Below are 7386 nucleotides of genomic sequence, written 5' to 3'. Positions count from 1 at the left end.
GTACAAGCCAAACACAAATGATTTTGTGCATTTATACAAAAGGATTTCAACACAATTAAAACTGATGCAATTGATACAACCTTACAGTTTCCACATGATTATAAAATATTTAGTTATTTTATTCTCTTTGTAACATGCTGAGCATAAGGGACTTTTTCAATCTACCATCAAAATTGCATAGTTTTCAGAACAGTACATAAAACAAGTACACAACATACATGCAAACTATAATAGGTATAGTTTGGGTTTTCAATACACAGTTTTACGAATTCAGAGTTTTTACATAGCAAAACATATAAACTATGACAGATTTAGTTTATGAAATACATTACTACAAGAGTACAACATATAATAATTATTTAAATATAATTATTACCTTATACAGTATACACATGGGTTTAAAAACAATAGATCAATACAGAACTACACGTAAACTAGTTAATACAGGATTGTGAGACAGCACTTCAATTGTACCTTTCAGGGTACATGTTAAATCCTATCATAGTATAATCAGAGTCTCCTGGAGGGAGAGCGTGAGATTTGTGAATACATCTATTCGGGACTAACAATCCCACACCCGAACTGCTAGCTACAGTTAGGCAGGCATGCCTGGGGTGACAAATGTCATTTATCTGACACTTGAAGAACGTCGTAAAGGTCACTAGGTCATATCAATCATGGTTATACGACTCACAATAGTATAAACTAACCTTATTGTTTACGGGATTACACTCTTCTTTAGTTTTATTTTAATAATAAAACTACTTCATAATACAATTGGAGGATTCCAAGAATACATTACTACAAGAGTACAACATATAATAATTATTTAAATATAATTATTATCTTATACAGTATACACATGGGTTTAAAAACAATAGATCAATACATAACTACACGTAAACTAGTTAATACAGGATTGTGAGACAACACTTCAATTGTACCTTTCGGGGTACATGTTAAATCCTATCATAGTATAACCAGAGTCTCCTGGAGGGAGAGCGTGAGTTTTGTGAATAGATCTATTCGGGACTGACAATCCCACACCCGAACTGCTAGCTACAGTTAGGCAGACATGCCTGGGGTGACAAATGTCATTTATCCGACACTTGAAGAACGTCGTAAAGGTCACTAGGTCATATCAAGCATGGTTATACGACTCACAATAGTATAAACTAACCTTATTGTTTACGGGATTACACTCTTCTTTAGTTTTATTTTAATAATAAAACTAGTTCATAATACAATTGGAGGATTCCAAGATTTTCAACTCATAGTTTTATTTTAACTAATGAAACTACTATACATACTGGCGGTAACCAGGGTTTTCAAACTAAACATTTTATATATTACTGGTGATAGCCAGGGTTTTCATACAAAGGGCCTTTTCATTCAAAACAACGTTATACAATACAACTGGTAGTAACCAGACGTACAAACTGATACATTATACACTACTACAGAACACATCAATAAACATATATGTTAGAAAATATTGGATTTTCTTGGGAAGCATACAAACATTTTACAGATTCAATGACAGGATTTTCATTACAAAACATGCTTATGAACTCACCAGCTTTATGCTGATACTCTTTCAAAACTGCTTGTATTCTCAGGAAATCAGTAGACAGGTACCTCGCATAGATTTTTGTGAAGACGGAGCGTATTGAGTCTCGTCTTTTTCATTTGGTTATAGTTTTGATGTATAAAAACATGAATCAACATATGTAAATACCTTTTCTAATATATTCAATGTAATGGTTGTGTTTACTGTGATTACTATGATGCAATTGTGGTGATACTACATATGACGTCATCTACCCCCGAACGTTTCCGCCGTTCCGGTTTGGGGGTGTGACACGATACCCCGACGTCCCAGAATTCTGAAAAGAAATTTTTTGAACCCGTTAAGCCATACCGCCCACCGCTGCCCTTCCCGAGTAGAGCAATCCAAGAGAAGAACGCAAAAGACTACAGAAAGTTCTTAGATCACATAAAGTCCCTTGAAATCAACATTCCGTTCCTTGAAGCATTGGCCCAAATGACAAAATATGCTAAGTTTCTCAAGGACCTCCTCACAAACCGCAAGAAAATGGAGGGATTATCTAAGGTAGTACTAAATGAAAATTGATCCACTGCAATGCTAAACATGCTACCAAAGAAGATGGATGATCCAGGAAGCATAACTCTACCATGTCAACTCAGAAATCGAGCCACTAGTCATGATTTAGCCGTCTCGGGAGCAAGTGTTAATTTGATGCCTTACTCATTCTTCAAGAAGCTTGATATCTCCGAACCAAGACCGGTCCACATGGTCATCCATTTAGCCAACAAGACTATGACCTTTCCAATAAGTATATGTGAAGACTTACTAGCAAAAGTTGACAAGTTTGTTTTTCCCGCAGATTTATTGTTTTAGACATGGAGGAAGATGAACAAGTTCCAATAATCCTTGGAAGTCCCTTCTTGAGCACCGCCCGAGCCTTGGTCGATATTAGAGAGTCCAAACTCACTCTCCGAGTTGGAGAAGAAGCGGTCACTTGTGGAGTTAATTGAGCAATCCAACATTCAAGGATAAGTGACGATACGACTTTTTCGGTCGATGTGTTTGATGAATTACTTGAGAAAGAGCTTGGAGGATGGAAAGAAAAAGAGACCGAGGGATATATGCTGCTCGAAGAAGGAGATTTTGATGTCGAAATTGATATACAAGAATTAGAGAAGCTATTGGAAGAAAGTGAGTACAATGAAGTGAAAAAAGAATCAGAAGAAGAAACACGACGTGGCACTGGCAACACGTCGTGGTCATCCAATTTTTCCCGATCAGACAATAAAAATTGCGACATTACGATATGGCAGGAGGCCCACGTCATGGTGAATGACGAAAAACCAAAAGTCAAGCTTAAAGCCTTGCCCGAAAACTTGGAGTATGCATTCGTGGAGGAAGGACAACAAAAACCAGTAATCATAGCATCTGATCTAGCAAAACATGAAAAAGAAAGCCTAGTGGAAATACTAAAGAAAAGACAAGGTGCCATAGCGTGGAAGATAACCGACATAAAAGAAATTAGTCCCTCCTATTGTTCGCACAAAATCAACTTAGAAAAAGGAGCTAAACCAGCAGTGCAACGCCAAAGAAGACTAAACCCGAACATGCAAGAAGTAGTGAAAAATGAGGTGGTTAAACTTTTGGATGCCGGTATCATTTATTATATTTCTGATAACTAATGGGTGAGTCTGGTGCATGTGGTGCCTAAAAATGGAGGAATGACTGTGGTTACCAACGAAGATAACGAGCTAATTCCAACAATAACGGTGACCGGGTGGCGTGTGTGTATCGCCTATCGTAAGCTAAATGATTGTTACGTCCCGATTTTCAACACAATTTTTTTAAACATATAGAAGATATTGATGGGTTTTGTATACTACAACATCCTATTGTGCACATACAACCCTAAATACCTTGGATCTATGTTTTCACTAATTATACATGCAATGATGTTTCCAAGGTATTAAGCCTATAACTAGCATGCAATTGTTATATACCATACAAAATACAAGTTAGAGTAACATACCTTTTGTGTAGCTTGAAGTCTTGATGTATTTGGCCTTAAGAGCTTAGCACCAAAAGTATGAATGCCTCAAATGGCTCACAACTCACCTAGGACAAAGGTGGCTCTTGAGAGAGAATTCCTTCCACACCAAAATCAACTCCATAAGCTCCAAGAACTACTAAGTCTTACAAGTGGCGATTTTGGGCAATAGAGTATGTATTTATATGTGGTATTTCAAGGGTCATGGGTATAACCCAAATCCATACCCATGGGTATTATGATCCATGTTTCATGTGGCCCAACTCTTTATGTATCCATACATAAACTTGGTCCAACATGGATCATAAGCCCAACACATATAAATATAACTAATTACCATAATTAGTCCCCATAGATTTAATTAGTCTCTTTTGATCATTAAATTAATTCCAAATTAATTCTTGATCAATACTAATTAAAACATATGATTTCATATTAATATATTAGAACTTATAATATATTAATAAATCATATATAACATTCTCTCAAGAGTCCATCCTAACAAATTGTCCTGGTGTTATGCAACCCAAATGGACCATGCTACTCTCGCGTCGAGTACATACCAATAATAGTTATGGGCTTAGACATCTAATCCAACATATATATATCCAAAAGCCCATTTTATTGAAATATCATTGTCATACATTTATTAAACATAAAAGAGAGTTTTAGCGGAAGTCTAAAAACATTATAAATTTCTTCGATGCGAGTACAGTCACGCTGGAGCCTTTCCATGGTCAGAAGAACAACCTGAAAAGTAGTTATTCAACAACTGTAAGTCGAGGCTTAGTGAGTTTTCCCAAGATACCATATATCACAATACATATAAATGCATACAATCAATGACTCACGACCTTTCGCCGATCCACCAATAAAATATGTATCTAGACTTACGGCTTGCCTGCCATTTCGTCGTCAACACGGGTCTATAGGCTCCCGACCTGCCGCCGTTCCGCCGTCAACCCCTCACTTAAGCATAATGAATAATTCAAGTACAATAACATATAAGCATACAGAGACTATATTTTTACTCTACTAGCTTTCTATCCTAACATATATGAATATATATTGTAATACATAATATAGTGAGATAACTCACCTGAACAATCTCGATAGTTTCAGAGTTTCGCTATAATGAGAAGTTGAATCCCAAAACGTCTAATATCTTAAAAGAAAGTGAGAAAAATATATGTGAACTGAAAACTAATAAAAACCATCTATTTATACTACAAAAACTGAATGCTCATCCGTTGTATAATATTGACACGTTAACTCAACGATTAATTCTTAACCTTTAAGATATGACACGGATTTGAAACTTCTATGGATATAATTCATGTGATCACACGTAGCATTATGACTACTCATGCAAGTATCAAAATTTTATAGGTATTTATATTATTTTAATTACGTCATCTTCTTATCCATAAATATCACATTTATCAATTTCTCAAAAACAATAATCGTATTATTATCTAAAATTACTTGTGTGGTTATTTTCTTTTCTTTTTATTTTCAATATCTTATAAAAATACTTCAAAAGTAACATATGAATAATATATACATTTTTCTTCTTTTTGCTATAAAATTATGATTCTTTGACTTGCGTAATACATGCATATTTTACTTGGTAAAAGTAAATTTAAATAAATTAACTAATTAAACATATATATATTTTATAATTACTTATCCATCTTTTCGATCGTATACGTTAATAAAACTTTATATTTTATAAGATCTAAATACGACTTATTTCTATAATATAATAGATATTATTTTACGACCGATCTAACTTTAATAATCGATAATTGACGTCGTAAACTATACTTAGTTTTATTAGTCGAAAATACGGGTGTTATAATGATGTCACATGCAATGATCATTTCCCTTTGCCATTTATCGATCAAATACTCGAAAGACTATCCAGTCATCTCTACTATTGTTTCCTTGATGATTTTTCGGGGTATTTTGAAATTCTGATTGACCCACAAGACCAAGAAAAGATAACTTTCACTTGCCCAAGTGGGACTTTTGCATATAGACGCATGTCATTTGGGTTATGCAATGCACCAACCACATTCCAAAGGTGCATGATGACCATCTTCCACGACATGATCGAGAAATTTATGGAGGTTTTCATGAATGACTTCTCGGTTTTTAAGTCCTCTTTTGAAGATTGTTTGTCCAACTTAGATCTAATGCTTGCTCGATGTGAAAAGACCAACCTAGTATTAAATTGGGAGAAATGCCACTTCTTGGTCAATGAAGGAATTGTATTGGGACACAAAGTCTCAAAATTGGGGATAGAGGTGGATCGAGCAAAAGTCGACACTATAGCTAAATTACCACCTCCAACAAATGTAAAAGGGGTGAGAAGTTTTCTAGACCATGCGGGATTTTACCGCCGATTCATCAAGGACTTCTCAAAAATCACAAGGTCATTGACTCAACTTCTTTTGAAGGATGCTCCATTTGACTTTTCTAAAGAGTGCCTTGAAGCCTTTCAATTATTGAAAGAGAAGTTGACTAGTGCCCCTATTATGATCGCCCCCGATTGGAGTCTTCCTTTTGAGCTAATGTGCGATGCTAGTGATTATGCAGTTGGAGCTGTTTTGGGACAAAGGGTTGACAAGCATTTTCAACCTATCTACTATGCAAGCAAGACTCTAAAGCCGGCTCAAGAGAATTACACTACTACCGAAAAGGAGCTGCTTGCGGTGGTCTATGATTTTGACAAGTTCCGCCCATATTTAGTTTTATCCAAAACTTTTGTTTATACCGACCATTCTGCCCTCAAGTATCTTTTTGCTAAACAAGATGCTAAACCAAGATTGATACATTGGGTATTGCTTTTACAAGAGTTTGACATTAAAATTAGAGATAAAAAGGGAATGGAGAACGTGGCGGCCGATCACTTATCGAGACTAGAAAACCCGCATTTGGAAGAATTGGAAGAAAACAGGATTGGAGATGATTTTCCCGAAGAATATATTATGGTTATAGCAGGAGAGGTACCGTGGTATGCGGACATAGCTAACTACTTAGCAAGTGATTATCTTCCAAAAGAGTTGACCCGACAACAAAAGAAGAAATTATTTTCCGAAGTCAAGTACTACTTTTGGGATGAGCCTTACCTCTTCAGAAGTTGCGCAGACAGGATGATAAGAAGTTGTGTGTTCGGGAAGGAGAGTCTAGAGATCTTGAAACTTTGCCATAGCGGGCCCACCAGAGGACATCACGGAGCATAATATACAGCCAAAAAGGTTTTTGATACCGATTTCTATTAGCCTACGATTTTTAAAGATGCTACTCAACTTGTTTAAGAGTGCGATTCGTTCCAAAGGTCGGGAAACATTTCTTCCCGAAATGAGATGCCCCAAAATAGCATCCAAGTTTGTGACATATTTGATGTTTAGGGGATTGACTTCATGTGACCTTTTTCAATGTCAAGAGGAAATAAATATATATTGGTGGCGGTCGACTATGTATCTAAATGGGCGGAAGTACAAGCATTACCTACGAATGATGATCGATTCGTGGGGCTAATAGTGATCGGGGCACCACTTTACAAACGATCAATTGGCTAAGGTGTTACAAAAATATGGTGTAAACCATAGATTTTCAACACCATATCATCCTCAAACGAGTGGAAAAACTGAAGTCACAAAACGAGCATTAAAACGAATATTGGAGTGATCGGTTGGAGGAAATAAAAAGGAATGGTTGGAAAAGCTTGATGATGCGTTATGGGCATTTCACACGGCTTTCAAATCACATATTGGTACTACAC

The 7386-nt window shown here is 35.9% G+C and overlaps 1 long non-coding RNA gene across 1 annotated transcript; it reads right to left on the bottom strand.

The window, feature by feature from the left end:
• Window positions 1-4201: 4201 nt before the first annotated feature.
• On the bottom strand, window positions 4202-4786 carry LOC145109838 (uncharacterized). The gene is made up of 3 exons (XR_013709246.1): window positions 4696-4786; window positions 4451-4565; window positions 4202-4346 (listed from the first exon to the last, which is right to left on the bottom strand). It is a non-coding gene; the product is annotated as an uncharacterized LOC145109838 (long non-coding RNA).
• Window positions 4787-7386: the final 2600 nt, after the last annotated feature.

Source organism: Lactuca virosa, chromosome 4 (assembly GCF_052849685.1).
Source record: "Lactuca virosa cultivar CGN04683 chromosome 4, Lactuca_virosa_CGN04683_v6, whole genome shotgun sequence".
NCBI classification, from domain to species: Eukaryota; Viridiplantae; Streptophyta; class Magnoliopsida; order Asterales; family Asteraceae; genus Lactuca; species Lactuca virosa.
The sequence above is the reverse complement of the archived record's forward strand: the minus strand, read 5'-3'. Positions and strand labels throughout refer to the sequence as shown.